The 16,446-nt window shown below is 46.5% G+C and overlaps 1 protein-coding gene across 1 annotated transcript in view; it reads left to right on the top strand.

Annotated features, from left to right (window-relative positions):
* Positions 1-9,262: 9,262 nt before the first annotated feature.
* LOC134405460 (calcium-activated chloride channel regulator 2-like) overlaps positions 9,263-16,446 on the top strand; it is a 35,689-nt gene continuing 28,505 nt past the window's right edge. The window contains exon 1 of the mRNA XM_063136707.1: positions 9,263-9,347. The gene's annotated coding sequence lies outside the window, so the exon portion shown is untranslated. The remainder of the gene's footprint in view (positions 9,348-16,446) is intronic.

Raw genomic sequence — 16,446 nt, 5'->3', positions numbered from 1 at the left:
CACACCGCCGCATTGTGTACCCTCGTGCTCTTTTCCCGCCCTCTTCACACTTGAGCCGGGAGCGGCTCTCCAGCTTTCACCTCAGCGAGTGAGCGAGCGCCTGGGTGGGCGGGGCGAGTCGCCCTCTCCCACCCGCATTACCCCCTTGCTCGGGCTGCCCTCCATCACCTGCTCACCACATTCTGGCCTTCCTTATCACATATCCCCCCCACACATAAAGACAACGGTGCTTGGCCTCTGTCTGCTGCCGCCTTTCGAACACACGCGGGGCTCGGGCACACACCTCTCGCGCCCGCGCTGCCTACCGTTGTCTGGGAAGCGCGCAGGCAAATGGACGCTGAGGCAGAGGAGCTTGAGAGGGAGGAGAAGAGGCAGCCCATCATCCACCAATGGCCCTTCTGAGAAGGGAGCGGAAGGACGATGACGGCGGGGAAGTGGTGGCTTCTGCTCCCTGAGGGAAAGCCTTTGCCCAGTTGGCCTGAGGTGGTCGTATTCTTATGTTTGTTTAGCCCATCCCTGTGGGGGGACAACACCTATAAGCACAGGTGCTTGCGTTTTGCTTTTTTCATCTTCCCTCCCAATCCCTTTTCCTTTTGTCGCCTGTCTGTTCTATTGGAAGTCTGAGGGCAGAGACTGTCCTATGGTTTGATTTTTGTAAGTTGCTCTTGGAGCCTTTTTGCCTGTTGGGGGAAAGGGGTTAAAAATGCTGAGGAGGGAGTTAATAAAACCCAAAAGCACCACCAAAGCCTTCTGCCACCCCTTCCCTCTACCAATGGAGGCTGGTGGCTCCTATTTCAGTGGGGCTGTGAATCAGTTTTGGGTTTCAGACATAACTCTAAAAGAGCTCTCCAAAGTGCTGAGCCCTAATTCTCCCATGGTGCAGTCATCTAGCGCATCACAGAGTGAGGTCTAACATAAACTGACAGCCAGTGTGGTGTTGGGATTAGAGTGCTAAACTAGGGTTGGAGAAAAGTCCAGGTTCACATTCCCACCCAACCATTAAGTGCATAGGGTGACTTTGGGCTGCTTGCTGTCCCTCTGCCCAATCTACTTCATAAAGTAGTGGTTGTTGGAGGGGGGAGAGAGAATGCTGCCTCGAGCTTCTTGGAGGAAAGGTAGCATATAAACACAGCAAAATGAAATAATTTAAATACTGCATGAAGAAAATATTTTATGCGAGGGAACAATGAAAATCTGTGACCTGTCCCCAACCTGTCGTTTGAGGTTCTTAAATTCTGTTCTTATACCACGCCTACCTCTAATTCCATCTGATACAAATACGCCTTTCAAATTCAAAAGAAGGCAATTTCCTATACGTTTAGCTTTTTCAATGACAATAAGTCACAGGGACAGGCTTTTGACAGAATCTGCCTATACCTTCTGAAACCTGTATTTAGTCACGGACAGCTATATGTTGCTCTCTCAAGAGTTCGATCATTGAGCTCATTAAGTGTTGTATCTGAGAACAACGAGATTGTAAATTGTGTTTACAAAGAAATATATGACTGAATAAAGAAATAAAATGCAATGATATTTAACGGCGTATGTTACGCCGGGTACAGCTAGTTAACAGAAGTATAGTTTCCAAATCATGCAAGTTATTGGTTTCCCTCTATTTGACACTAGTTAGGCTTCATCTCGAGTATTGCATCCAGTTCTGGGCACCACACTTCAAGAAGGATGGAGACAAATTGGAGCGTGTTCAGAGGAAGGCAATGAGGGTGATCAGGGGTCTGGAAACAAAGCCCTGTGAGGAGAGACTGAAAGAACTGGGCATGTTTAGTCTTGAGAAGAGAAGATTGAAGGGAGACATGATAGCACTCTTCAAATACTTGAAAGGTTGTCACACAGGAGGGTCAGTATCTCGTCTCGATCATCTCAGAGTGCAAGACACAGAATAATGGGCTCAAGTTACAGGAAGCCAGATTCTGTCTGGACAGCAGGAAAAACTTCCTGACTGTTAGAACACTACAACAATGGAACCAATTACCTAGAGAGGTTGTGGGCTCTCCCACACTAGAGGCATTCAAGAGGCAGCTGGATGGCCATCTGTCAGGGATGCTTTAAGGTGGATTCCTGCATTGAGCAGGGGGTTGGACTTGAAGGCCTTATAGGCCCCTTCCAATTCTACTATGATTCTATGATTCTATAAAATTTCATGAATGACTTCAGTCAAAGCCTGGACCATGTCAGGTGAGATGGGGTGTGCCTAGAGTTGGGGAAGGCATCTTGTCTCCTAGATCTGAGGCTCCAGGGGACCCGGTGAATGACTCGAACACAGAAAATCATCTCAGCGGGCGTCCTTAGCACCCCCTTCTATACCTCCATCTCCCCCTGTTCCTCAGCCACCAAGAGCACAGGACTACAGAACCTGACAGTGGCCCTTGAAGAACTCCAGTTAGTAGACAACATGGGGGGAACCACTGAAAGACCAGGTGCAGTCAGCTGTCTTAAGGCCAATGTGGATTGCAGACCTTTGCCTGAATAACAGCTCCTCATGGGAGAAGCGTCCAGTCAGCTTTTCATGCACTGTGCTCTCCAAGGTCCTGCTCTGCCTCCAGCCTTCCCTGATGTGGATACGATGTGTACACCGCTTCCCCTGGGCCTGAAACCAGGTGAGGACACCCATTCCTAAAGCTTCAGGGGAGGAAGCATTTGCAGCCAATGTCCCTCCCTTCATCCCATTCAAGGGAACATCTCCATCCTCCTCCCTCGTCTCTGTCTCCATGTGGCACAACGAAAGGTGCTTGGACTTGGCATTGGGAGAGCCTGCAATGGCAGACAGAGTGAAGAGGTCAAGGGACTCTTGGAAAGGCTACCTCACATCAAACTCTAAGCCCTCCCCCTTATTCAAAGGGGGTTTAACCCTGCATCTGCTAGAAGCCCCACCCTATCCCCGGACGTCCCAGATTGAGATGTCACCTGATGGGGTCATGTGACTCCTCTATGAATTTGTCCATTAAGCCCCTGCCATACATCTGGGACAATAAAAGCAGTTAGATACTGTGGTTAGGAAAGTCCGTCACCAAGAAATCTGGCCCTTTTGGGCTTGCTGGACTTCCGTGGCACGCCTGACTCTGGTTTGCTTTTGTGAACCGAGTCGTGCGGGTTTACAGATTTTTTTAGGGTTTTGGCTTAATTTGTGCAAATAGGGATTTGCATATATTTCGCCTGTAAATTATGCAGATTTGCATAATTTGCAGCCAAATTTGGGCAATTTTTTTTTTAACAGAGAATTCCACCAGCTGGCCCGACTCATTGCGCACTGAGAGGGGCCAGTAGGTGGAAGACATAACAGAGTTGGTGGGGCTGAGCTGACAAAAGCTTGTGAAGCTCCACCCTCAACATGGATTCCCTGACTTCCCTAACTGGAGTTCATGCTTAGGCAGGAGGGGTCGACATAGCAGTCAGGGGACAAAACACAGTCAGGCACTCACATGCGTTACACAGTCCGGAAGCAGAGTCACAGAGGAGTCCAAGGGTCAGGAGAACAGAGCATCCATTACAGGGCAAAGTCTGGGAGGCAAGGTAGCAGATATGGGATCATTTCCAACCCCATCCCAAGAATTTCCAGTTTCAAAAGTTCTGGCCTGGACAGAGGGTTTACTTGATGGGATTGTGTGACCCCTCTACGAACTCCTCATGCTATGGTGGCCGAATAGGACGACGTGGCATGATGAGTTTGTAGAGAGGTCACATAAACTCATCAGATGATCCCTTCCTCCAGGGTAGGACTTCTGGGCATAGGGTTGGAAATGGCCCCTACTGGATCTCTTCCATTCCCCCACATGTACAGCAGTGCTCTCTACCCCTCCATCCTATTGGTCCATGGATGTATGATGACTCATCTAGGAGTCATATGACCCCTATCCAGTGATCCTTCCTTCCGGGGCAGGGCCCCGGAAGTGGGATTTCCAGGGATGGGATGGGATCGGACTTTCAACAGGGGCGGAGTTAACCACCTCTCCCATTAAAATAAGGCGCAGGGCTTGCAGTTTGATGCGACATAGCCTTTTTCACTCCTCTGGTGCATGTTGTGCCCAGGGCTTGTGAGGGGGACATGACCTCTCTCTGCCCCATTGCAGGCTAAATGAGCAACAGACATGGTGTCCTTCTGAGGAGATGAATGGGGCACAGTGGAGAAGGAGGAACACCGTCAGAAAATGCTGTGGGAAATAAACGACTGGGATGGCTCAGACTCCCTGGGCATCTCTTCTTGGACTGGAAGGAGGTATATTTTCCAGAAAGGCAGCTGTGGAAGCAAGAGGCAAGCTGAAGCTGAAGTGGCCTCAGAGGCTCTGCCAGACATCTCAATGCACCAGTTGACTGCAGCCCATTCACCATAACAACAACTCCTTCTGGGAGTAACGTCCAGTCAGCTTGTGATCCAGAACAGACAGTGAACGCTGTGTATGCACTGCTTCCCGTGGGCCTGAAACCGAGTGAGGGCACCCATTCCAAGAGCTCCAGGGGAGAAAGCATTCGCAGCCACTGCCCCTCCATTTGTCCAATTCAAGGGAACATCTCCATTCTCCTCCCTCATCTCCGCCTCTATGTGGCACAACGAAAGGTGTGTGGACTTGGCATTGGGTGATCCTGCAATGGGAGACAGAGCGAAGAGGTCAAGGGACTCTTGGAAAGGCTACCTCACATCAAACTCTAAGCCCTCCCCCTTATTCAAAGGGGGGTTTAGCCCTGCATCTGCCAGAAGCCCCACCCCATCCCTGGACGTCCCAGATCAAGGCGTCACCTGATGGGGGTCATATGACTCCTTTTTGAATTTGTCCATTAAGCCCCTGCCATACATGTGGGGCACTGGAAGCAGTTAGATACAGAGGTTAGGGAAGTCCGTTGCATAATTTGCAGCCAAACTTGGGCAAAACATTTTTTAACAGAGAACTCCGCCAGCTGGCCCAATACATTGTATGCCGATTGGGGCCAGTTGGTGGAAGACACAACGGAGTCCATGGGGCTAAGCTGACAAAAGCTTGCGAAGCTCCACCCCCAACATGTATTCCCTGACATCCCTAACTGGGGTTCAGGCTTAGGCAGGAGGGGTCGACATAGCAGTCAGGGGACAAAACACAGTCAGGCACTCACATGCGTTACACAGTCCTGAAGCAGAGTCGCAGAGCAGTCCAAAGGTCAGGAGAACAGAGCATCCATTACAGGGCAAAGTCCAGGAGGCAAGGTAGCAGACACGGGATCATTTCCAACCCCATCCCAAGAATTCCCAGTTTCAAAAGTCCTGGCTTGGATGGAGGGTTTCCCTGATGGGATCGTGTGACCCCTCTACGAAGTCCTCATTCTATGGTAGCTGAAGAGGATGAGGTGGCATGATGAGTTTGTAGACAGGTCACATGACCTCGTGAGATGATCCCTCACTCCAGGGTAGAACATCTGGGCATGGGGTTGAAAATGCTCCTATGGGGTCACTTCTAGTCCCCTGCATGTACAGCACGGGTCTCCATCCCCATCCCATTGGTCCATGGAGGTATGATGACTTCATCTAGGAGTCATATGAGCCCCATCCATTGATCCCTCCTTCGAGGGCAGGACTCCGGAAGTGGGACTTCCAGGGATGGGATTGGACTTCCAGCAGAGGCGGAGTTAACCACCTCTCCCATTAAAATAAGGTGCAGGGATTCCAGTTTGATGCGACGTAGCCTTTTTCACTCCTCTGGAACATGTTGTGCCCAGGACTTGTATGGGGTTAAGGCCTCTCCCTGCCCCATTGCAGGCTCAATGAGCTACAGGGATGGTGTCCTGATGAGGTACCTTATGGGCACTGTAGACCTGCACCAGTACTCAAGACCCAGTGGGGGTTGGCACCACTGGCATGCAGACTTCCATCTTGCCCTGAGAGGAGAAGAAACAGAATCAGCTTCTCCAAGACAAAGAGTCGTTCGTTTTTTTTAATTTTTGATTGCACAATTTTATTGATTTAATTGACTCTTTCATTGTCATTGTAGCCTCGTGTGGCGCAGAGCGGTAAAGCAGCAGTTTCTGCAGCTGAAACTCTCCCCACGGCCTGAGTTTGATCCCAGCGGAAGCTGGTTTCAGGCAGCCAGCTCGGGTCGACTCAGCCTTCCATCCTCCCGAGGTCGGTAAAATGAGTACCCAGTTAGCTGGGGGAAAGGTAATAACAGCCGGGGAAGGCAACGGCAAACCACCCCACTATAAGGCCTGCCAAGAAAATGTCAGCGAAAGCTGGCGTCCCTCCAAGAGTCATTAATGACTCAGTGCTTGCACGAGAGGTTCCTTTCCTTTCCTTCATTGTCATTGACTCTTTTATTTGCCTGCTGCCTCAGTTTGTCATTGTGTGAAATAGGCTTCTTCCTCTCCCACCTCCCTTTGCTTTCAGTAAATGCGCTCTGCCACAAATGGCTTTCTTTTTGTTATTCATGAGGGGTTTCTGAGAGGGGTGATCCCCTTGGCTCTGCCTCCAGGGAAACCACTTTCCGCCCCACCAATTAGGGTTAGGTGACTGAAGTTTGGGGTGGAGGCACACATAACTGCATCACACTTAAAACTCCTGATGCCTAAACTTATTCTTGCCACTTCTCCACTGCTCCAGCACCAGCAGCCAGAGCCAGCTAAAACACCCTCAGAAGAATTAATCTGTTTATTCCATGGATCTCTTCCTTTTTTCCTCAGGACAGTAGGTCAGGAAAAATGAGAGGGGGAGGAAATAATTAATCTGTACCTTCTCCACTGTTTACTCATAAATTAATCCCACCACATTCGATGCCTCTTTTTTCTTTTACTCCATATTACAAACAATGGATTGCAATAAAAAACACCCAGCTTCATCTTCCAAAACCTCATCTTTTGGATCTTTAGATTACTATTTCACATACATTGGGTTTCCTAGGTATACAGGGCCCAGGTGTCTCGGTTTGCTCTTACTTCCCTTACACTAAGAGTCTACCTTCCTGATTCTGCCTGCACTTGTTCAAAAGTAACTATTTCCTAAGAAAAGTGTTCTGTCTGTTTAATCTGTATGTCAAGGAAATGCTTGTGTAGTGACTACTTTGTTTGAAAGCACTTTTCCTTACACTAACTTGAATTTGGCTAATACATGCAATATTTTTTTAAAAAAACCTTATTCAATATATGATTTCAGAATATATGGTTAGGATGGCAGTTTTAGTGTGAGATATACCGTTATTTTTCTTTCAGAGATCTGAACATGTGGGATACAGCCCGCCTACCTAGAAATATGCTTTGCCCCTTCTGTGCCCACCCCCCCCCTGATTTTTTTTCTGGTGTCGCCACTGGACCAACAGCATAGCACTCATGGCAAGCCTGATCCTCGGCTTACGTAAGTGCACACACTTTCACTGACTGAAGTAATCACAGGGGAATGATGAGTAACTAGTTCATCAGTATCCATTTGAATGTTCAAGACAGCTTCCTGGGTGTTTCTTTGCCCTTAATGGCAATCTTGCAGTGATTTTATCCTCCTTGCTGATCAAATGATAAAGAAATGCTCAATGAAATACTCTCTCTCACAAACCAACAAGTCCCTTCTGCCCCATGAAAATCCACTCTGGGGGACAGAGGTTCCTCCAAAACAGTGGAGGAAGTGGTGTTGAGATTTGCAGAGCGAAGGGGGAATTAGTGAAGATTGCCCTCAGCACTTCCTTGTCGGAATAAAAGTTGTATCCAGCCAAGCTATTATTAGAATGGTAAATAATAAATGTTTTTGCTTACAGCTGCTGAGATATTATTCATTGTTCTCTCTTCAGTGTCTGGTTCAAGCCTAGGCTTGCTAGATGCTTGGGTTTACCTAGGCACTTCAGGGTTTGTTCCCTGTTAACACGTTAGCACGTTTAGAGTCTGTAAAGGTATAGGATTGAGAAACGACCCTAGGTAATCTATATTTGAAGTTCAAACAGAATACTATTCATATACCTGAAAAGCAGTAACAACAAGCCTGAAGACGCTTGACATAGGCTTCGTGCTCATCTTGCTATCCCTATTTCTATTGATCCAACAGAAGTGTTGGGTGGATACTGCAAAATACAGTAGTCACTGAAAATCAATTTGGACTACACACTAGGTTAAAAGTTAATGTACATTCAATTCTATGGTATTACCTTACAGTCACAGTATGGTGGTAGTGGGTCTTTTTGGGAAATGTGGGTGGAGAATTCTATTATGTACCTGTGTTTATACTCTGAAGTAAGTCCCACTAAGCCCAATAGGGTTTACTCCCAAATAGGTGTGCATAGGATTGCAGCCATTCAGTGTAATCCTAGACATGTCAACTCTAGCGTAAGTCCCATTGAGTTTACTTCCAGTAAGATTGAATAGCATTGCACCCACAATTCAACAAGTGACTTTTCCAACAGAAAGAAGAAGACCAGATGGGAGTTTCTCAACAACTTAAGATTTTAATATTGTATTATGTTGTTGTATTTTATGGCTTTAAATTTTATTTTGTAACCCCTCCCACCAGGACTTTGGCTATTGGGAGGTATAAACAAACAATAAATCAATAGCTCTGTTTTAGACAGCAGTCTTGTACACATTTACCTGGGAGTAAGTTACACTAAATTTTATTGGGCTTCCATTTGAGTAGACATGAACAGGCTTGCTCTCTGCACGATTAACTGTGCAGTGTTGGCTTCCTCTGTTTTATGCCTTTCCATGAATTTTCCTAAGGAAGAGCAAAGGATGAGTCAGGAGCTACACGGCTCCCACCGAGAACACAAATAAGGGCTCGATCTTATGCATGTTTAGACAGACAAAAAGTTCTGCGACTCCCAGCATTCCCAAGCCAGCCATGAGAGTTTTAAGATTTCCCCCCCTGTCTAAACATGCATAGGATTGTGCCCTTAGAAAGGATCTTTCTCCCCCGGAAACATCCTGATCTAGGACACAATAGCAGAGGGAGGGAGAGAGAGAGAGAATGATCAAGTTCCAATCTGCCAAGCCAAACAGGAGTTAAGAAACGCTTTAAAACATTTCTTAATACGATCCGCCTTGTTTTGCAATTAAAAACATCAGCAACCGCCGCCCGCTCTTCCTCCTGTTTGTTGCATGTAGCCGAACAAAACCTGTTGGACACTGGCGGGCGGGCGGCGGCTGCAAGGTGAAAGCGAGCACTCACAGCAGTCCTCCGAAGTGGCATCTGCGAGATGAATAGAAAAGCCACCGAGGCTGTTGCTGCAGCTGCCGCCGTCCGCCGTCGGCGGCAGTTGAGCCTGGGCCTCCTCGCATTCCTCCAGCTGCTTGTAGGGGGCGCCGCCGTGACGCTCCAGGGCAAGGCGTACCACGGGCTGCTGGTGGCCGTAAACCCTTCCGTGGCTGAAAACCACGAGATCGTGTCCAGCATTAAGGTAAGAAGAGACCAGAGGCCCAGCTGGGGAACAGCATCTTTTTGTCAGGACTTGCGCCACCGAAACGTGCCTTTTCCTAAAAGAGGCTTCGTTGTGAATTCAAGCATCTCTTGTTACATGTGTGGGGATTTGTTCCTCAGTCCTACGTTTTAGACGACTTTCAGCGTTTCATCTCTGTTTTGTAGTGATTTGTGGTCTTATTGCATTGTACTGATTGCATTTTGTTATATTGCAATTTTGTTAGTAGTTTATTTCAATCCCTGTAAATCGCCTAGGGAACTTTAGTAATAGGTTGGTCCATAATTGGTATATACGTACGTAATATGTGTACGTATAAATGATACAGTCTTATATGGGGCTCGTCCCAATAGTATTTCATCTCACTGTTTCCCCAACTTTTAGACTGTGTCGTCTTCTGGGCAGGGACCTATTCTCTTGTACTCTCCAAAACGGTGTGTGTGGGGAGGGGAGGGCATACTCAACCTTTCTACCCTCAGGACCTCCTTGATAGAGCAGGAAATGATGGGAGTCCCACAATTTACAAAGTGATGTCGTAGCGCTGGAGCCAGTCACAAAATGGCATCAGAAAGAGGCGGAATTTGGTATTATCAGCTGGCAATTACTGATATAATCTTAATATGCAGTCCTTCTTTGGAAATTGCTACATTCTTTGCCACAATGATTTCTTTGTAGCAGGGAGTTCCATAATTCCACTGATGTTAGATACAGACATGGAGCGTCATCAGACAGAGGGAAAATCGTGTTTTCCTACCGTCGCTTTGCCTCCTGCTTCAAAGACGGCATTGTCAAAAGGACCCGCAAACATCCATCAGTGGACATTAACAAGCGTGCTATAAAACACACATCTGATGATGCTCGTTGGCTCTGGTTTGGAGGTATCATGATGCATTTCAGGCAGAAAGTGTTCATCTGGAGGACTTTTTATTTTATATCTGTCAGAATATCCTTACTAATTTCCTGCCGTTTCTTCTCTCCTGCTTTCCCCACACTGCTAGTTTCTTTCATCTGTCCCTTCTGCTGGAGGTACTGGGTGGGTTCACTGAGTCCCACCTGAGAAATGGGTAGAGACACACAGTTTAGGAAATACTGCTCTGAAGGTCTATGCACATTGATAGCACTGTATAATAAGTAATAACTACTGGCCTGTGCCAACCCAATTTAGGTTTAATAGGGCTGCAGCATCTGAGGTTGAAGAAATTAATGTTATATTCCTTACAGGTTTTTCTGAAAAGTCCCTCCCCCCACAAACCCATTTCAACAAAATCTTTGTCGTCATGTAACTTCATCTTTTTCAACACCAGGTTAACTAACAGTTTTAAACATATGCAAAGTATATTTTAATAAAAGGTGTCAGGGTGCATTACCACTGACTCGACTTTTTTCTCAGCCTATCCTGCCAAATGATATACAGTAAACAAATGTGGCTTGGCTTAGCCAGGCACACACACAGGGTTGATTCTGAATTTAGGCAGGATTGCCTGTTTCTTATTTATTTATTTATTTATTTATTATTTATTTATTTATTGCACTTATATACCACTCCCATAGCCAGGGCTCTCTGGGCAATTTACAGCAATTCTAAAATTAAGATAAAAATGAGTATACAAAATTTAAAATTCTAAAACACAGAACATACACACATAAAGCATTAAAAACCATTAAAAAACTAAACATGTGGGTGATTTATTTATTTATTATTAATTACATTTCTATACCGCCCAATAGCGGTATAGGCGGTTCACAAAAATTAAAAACATTCAAAGTATAAAACAACAGTATAAAACCATAATATAAAATACAATATAAAAGCTCAACCAGATAAGAACAGCAGCAATGCAAAATTACAAATTTAAAACACCAAGTTAAAATTTATTTATAGACTATTAAAATGCTGGGAGAATAAAAAGGTATTTTTATTATACCTGGCATCTAAAAGCATATAACGTAGGTGCCAAGTGAACCTCCTTAGGGAGCTCATTCCACAGCTGGGGTGCCACAGCAGAGAATGCCCTCCTCCTGGTAGCCACCTGCCTCACTTCCTTTGGCAGGGGCTCGCGGAGAAGGACCCCTGAGGATAACCTTAGGGTCTGGGCAGGTACATACGGGAGGAGGCGTTCCTTCAAATAGCCTGGCCCCAAACCGTTTAGGGCTTTAAATATCAATACCAACACTTTGAATTGGGCCCGGACCTGGACTGGCAGCCAATGAAGCTGGAAAAGGACTGGCGTGATGTGGTCTCGTCGGCCAGTCCCTGTTAGTAAACATGCTGCCCTGTTTTGTACCAGTTGAAGTTTCCGGACCATTTTCAAAGGCAGCCCCACGTATAACGCATTGCAGTAATCTAAACAAGAGGTTATCAGAGCATGGATAACTGTAGCTAGGCTATCTCTGTTCAGATAAGGGCGCAGTTGGTATATCAACCTAAGCTGATAAAAAGTGCTCTTTGCCACTGAGTTAACCTGTGCCTCAAGTGACAGTCCTGGATCCAAGAGCACCCCCAATCTATGGACCCGATCATTTAGGGGGAGTGCAACCCCGTCCAGGGCAGGGGAAACATCACCTCGCCGGACAGATGAACCACTCGCTAACAGTACCTCCGTCTTGTCTGGATTGCCCCGCCATATACCTGGGCAAAGAGGAAAGTCTTAACCTGGCGCCGGAAAGATAGCAGTGTTGGTGCCAGGCGAGCCTCGTCAGGGAGATCATTCCATAGTCTGGGGACCACCACCAAAAAGGCCCTGTCCCTCATTGCCACACTCTGAGCCTCTCTCGGAGTAGGCACCCAGAGGAGGACCTTAGATGTTGAACGTAGTGACCGGGTATATTCACGTCGGGAGAGGCATTCCGTCAGGTATTGTGGTCCCAAGCCGTGTAAGGCTTTATAGGTCAAAACCAGCACCTTGAATTGGGCTCAGAAACATACAGGCAGCCAGTGCAAGCGGACCATAGCAGGTGTTATATGGTTGAACCTTCTGGTTCCCTAAATCAATCTGGCCGCTGCATTTTGCATGAGCTGCAGCTTCTGAACCGTCTTCAAAGGCAGCCCTTGGTAGTGTGCATTGCAGTAATCTAACTTGGAGGTTACCAGAGCATGGACAACTGAAGCCAGGTTATCCCTGTCTAGATAGGGGTGTAGCTGGGTCACCAACTGGAGTTTGTAGAAGGCACTCCGTGCCACTGGGGTCACCTGAGCCTCAAGTGACAATGATGGATCTAAAAGAACCCCCAAGCTACAAACCTGCTCCTTCAGGGTGAGTGCAATCCCATCCAGAACCGGTAGAACACCCCCCATCCTGTCAGCGGAGTCACCTTCTAACAGGAATTCTGTTGGTGACCTTCTGTGACCTTTGTAACTTTCTGTTCCACCCAATTTCTCCATGTCTTACACACTTCATGGCAGTGGTTCCAAAACATTATGAAATCGCACCTCTTTCTGAATTTACCAGATGTTCTGGATCTAGGCTAGAAACCCCATGCAGTATACCTACCCAACAACTTTACATCCTACATGTTGTCTCCTGTCAAGTATTCAACTAGCTCCTACAGTTTTCTGTGCCACTTCCTCCTCCTGACTCCTGCATCCTATCTCTTTGCACTGCTTGTGCTCCTCTGCCCTTAAGTCACTGACCTGGATCCCAGACAGGCAGGGACTTGTAACCCTGTTCTTTCTTTTCAGTGAAGCCATGATCTGCACTTGGGGAAACTGATTGCTGGTGTGGCTATTGCCAATGAGAAGTGCAAAGCTATGTCCACATAACCCATGTGGCAGCTTTTCTTAACCTGCTGCCCTCCAGATGTGTTGGACTGTCATTCCCATTGCTCCCGTCTGGCATGGCCAATGACCAGGAGCAGCAACAGATGTATTATAGACAGCCCTGAATATTGATGCCAATGGAAGTCCCCCCACTCTGCTTGATTGCCACGCAGGGCACAATTTTCACAGGGGATTTCCCCTTCCTACATGCTGCAACATCCTCCCCCAAATCTTCCCCTGCATGTCAATTAAGCTTAGAAAAAAACCTTTTCCATTGGGTTGGGATGATCTGGGCCATGGTGCAAATTAATTGAAGAATTTATTTTATTTGACATGACTTGGGTGAGAAATGATTTGGCTGGCTTTGCCTCCTCTGAAATTTAAACCCTAGTAATTATTTTGAAATTTGCATTGTGTCCGAGGGGCCTGAACCGCAACTCTTTTCAGTAGCTAGGAATGCCTCTGCCAATGGTCAAGTTAACCAGGAAAAAGGTATCAAGTTGGGGAAGGCTGCTGTATGGGACCCCAACCCCCATCTCCAAATTGCCAACCTCTGCTTTTATGGGGATCTCCTCTGTCATTGCTGTCTCTGACGGGGCATGCTAAGGATCCAAGCAAATGTGTCTAGGAAGGTGTGGGGGGAGGGGAATTAAGGCTACAATCCTATTCTTACTTACATGGGCGTAATCCCACTGAACAGAGTGTGACTTATTTCTGTGTAGCTGCAACCCTACTTACCAAGGAATAAAACACCTTTGGAGATGGTGGGACTTTGGAGCAAAGATGTGTAGAATTTCATTGTACATCGGTTTCTAGAATTTATTGTGACTTTCTTGTCTTTGTTGTGCGAACAGAATTTGTTCTGTCAAGGGTAGGCCCAATCATGACAGTAAACTTGTTCCCTTTGACAAAATAATTACTAGAAATTAATACAAAAAACTCACAAAAAGGACCAGCTTGGTTTGATAATCTCTGTGGGTTTCATAGCAGAAACAGGTGCACTATGTTGGTACTGCGGTGCTTGAACATTGATATTAAGACGGTGGATTTAAGGAGTGGCCTAGAAATGCCTGAAGGTATACATGTGAACCTGCAGAAACAAGAAGCCAATTGTGGCTATTTAAGTCAATGTCTATTGTTCCGAAACTTATGAAAGCAATTATAATTGCCCAGGCAAGCTATTGGCAGCTTAAGAATTGAATCACACTTTGCTAAAACTGCCTGTGAAGTGTGCAAAAGTTCTCCTCTTCAAAGTGGCGATATGAAATGGGTAGGATAGTCCTTGTGCTATTGCACTCTCTGGCAAAATGTCTGCGCAATTGTCTCTCTTTAGTTATCATACAGCATGATGGGCAATGTTTTCATAAGCATCAAACGGTTTCAGGAATGTGTTATTCCTCAGCCATTCTGAGCAAAACTTCATTGGCATTTTTCCTGCTTTCACCAGGCCTGCAGCTGCTTATTATCATTTCTATTTCTCTCTCCTTCCCCCTCTCTTAGGTTATATTCAGCCTACAAATTTATATTAGTTTTATATCAGTTTGTCATGACTTGTCCCAAAGAATCCTTCTTGGGTTTTATCCCTGGGTTGTCCCTAGGTCATCCCTGTGCATCCACATGACACACAGGGAATCCCAGGAGCAACCAGGGACAACCTCTCCATTCTCCTGGGATAACTGGTTCCCCAGTTATCCCGATTTTCCCCACAGTCCCAGGGCTGTCCCGAGACCATGGGAGGTGTGGGCTCCTGTCCTGCCTTGTGCTCACTTACTTGTGAGTAAGCATGGCACCAGAAATGGGCACAGAGCTGCGCTGTGCATCTCCGTGCCCATCAAGGAGTGGGTGGCAGCAATTTAGCCACCCCTGGGATGGCAGGGAGGAGGTTTGGGAGCTAATTTCGGGGGGAAAGTTTTCTTCCTTACTTTTTGTTGGAGTGGGGCCTCGTTCTTGCACAACTGGCCCTGCTGTTTCCAAATTTGTTTTTTTACAAAAATGGTGGCCATGATGTCCTTCTTCCTCCCTGGACATCGCACACTGCATGTGAATCTAGGGAGAGGATCTTGCGATCACCATATTGTGAGAGACTCCCCCATCCCTCCCTAGGTGGAGACATGCCCTATATCTTCCCTTCTCAGAACAATAATTTTCCAGGGTTCAAATCAGTTGAATTCTGTAGGATAGAAATCCCCTTAGGTTTCTTCCACAGCTTGGCTCCCATTGTTGGGCTTGGAAAGGTAGAGGCACCTCCAGGCATGCACCAGCATGACATTTGGCAACCTTTGCTTTGGGCTATAAGATTTTGGCTATCTGAAGCGGTCCTCAGTTCAACGCCTCCAGCATGACTTGCAGCCCAATCTTATGTATGTTTATTCCAAAGAACATTTTATGGTATTCAATGGGGCTTACTCCCAAATGAGTGTACATAGAATTGCAGCTATGTAATGCAAGCCCAAGCATATTTACCCCAAAGTAAGTTCATCTGAGTTCAATGAAATTTAGGGTGCTTCCACACAGAGCGTTCCTCTTCACGCTACCAATCAAAAGGCATTGTGTACAGCTATCCCAACTTTCCCTCCTTAATGGACTTTTTGTGGAATGAAAAAAGATGGAAGAAGCAATGAGAAAACATGGGATGGTTGCCAACAGAAGATCACAAAATCTGGATTCCCTGTAAAATTCTGTGAATGAGGCAGGACAGTTACAGGAAAAAAGCCTTGTTGGGGAGCACCTTAGGATTCGGCTATTGGGCGATAAGCTTCGCCCAATAGCCGAAGAGAGCTTCGGCTATTGGGCGGTATAAAAATGTAATAAATAAATAAATAAATAAATAAATTCAGAAGCATGTTTAGGACTGCAGCCTTAGGTTTTGATCCTAAGTACTTTTATTTGGAAGTAAGCCCTATTGGATGGATGCAGATAGTTAGGCCCAGGGGCCAAATCCAGTTTGCCTGGGTTCTCCGTCTGGCCCTCTGCATTTCCCCAGGCTGCCATGCCCACTTCTCCCCAACCACTGAGTGTTTGGTGTTCTCCCTAGCTTTGGTGCTGTTTCCCTGTTCTAATCTAAAGGATTGAAACGACTCCAATAACGTGTAGTTGCTGGCAGTAAGAGCTTTAAGCTAGAATATACTGGTATTTGCGGGTGGGTGGGTTGATCCCATTCACCCCTGGAATGCAACCCCTCAGAACTTAATCAAAAATGGAATTCAGCTGTCGGGCTGAAAGAGGCTCTGCGTTCCTGCCGTACTGCAATCAGTTAGATTTACTTCCATGATTTGCATCTTAGCACTTCATTGGGTTTCCACTTCACATTTATTATAAAGCAGG

This window comes from Elgaria multicarinata, chromosome 1, assembly GCF_023053635.1.
Source record: "Elgaria multicarinata webbii isolate HBS135686 ecotype San Diego chromosome 1, rElgMul1.1.pri, whole genome shotgun sequence".
Taxonomy (NCBI): domain Eukaryota; kingdom Metazoa; phylum Chordata; class Lepidosauria; order Squamata; family Anguidae; genus Elgaria; species Elgaria multicarinata.
The sequence above is the reverse complement of the archived record's forward strand: the minus strand, read 5'-3'. Positions and strand labels throughout refer to the sequence as shown.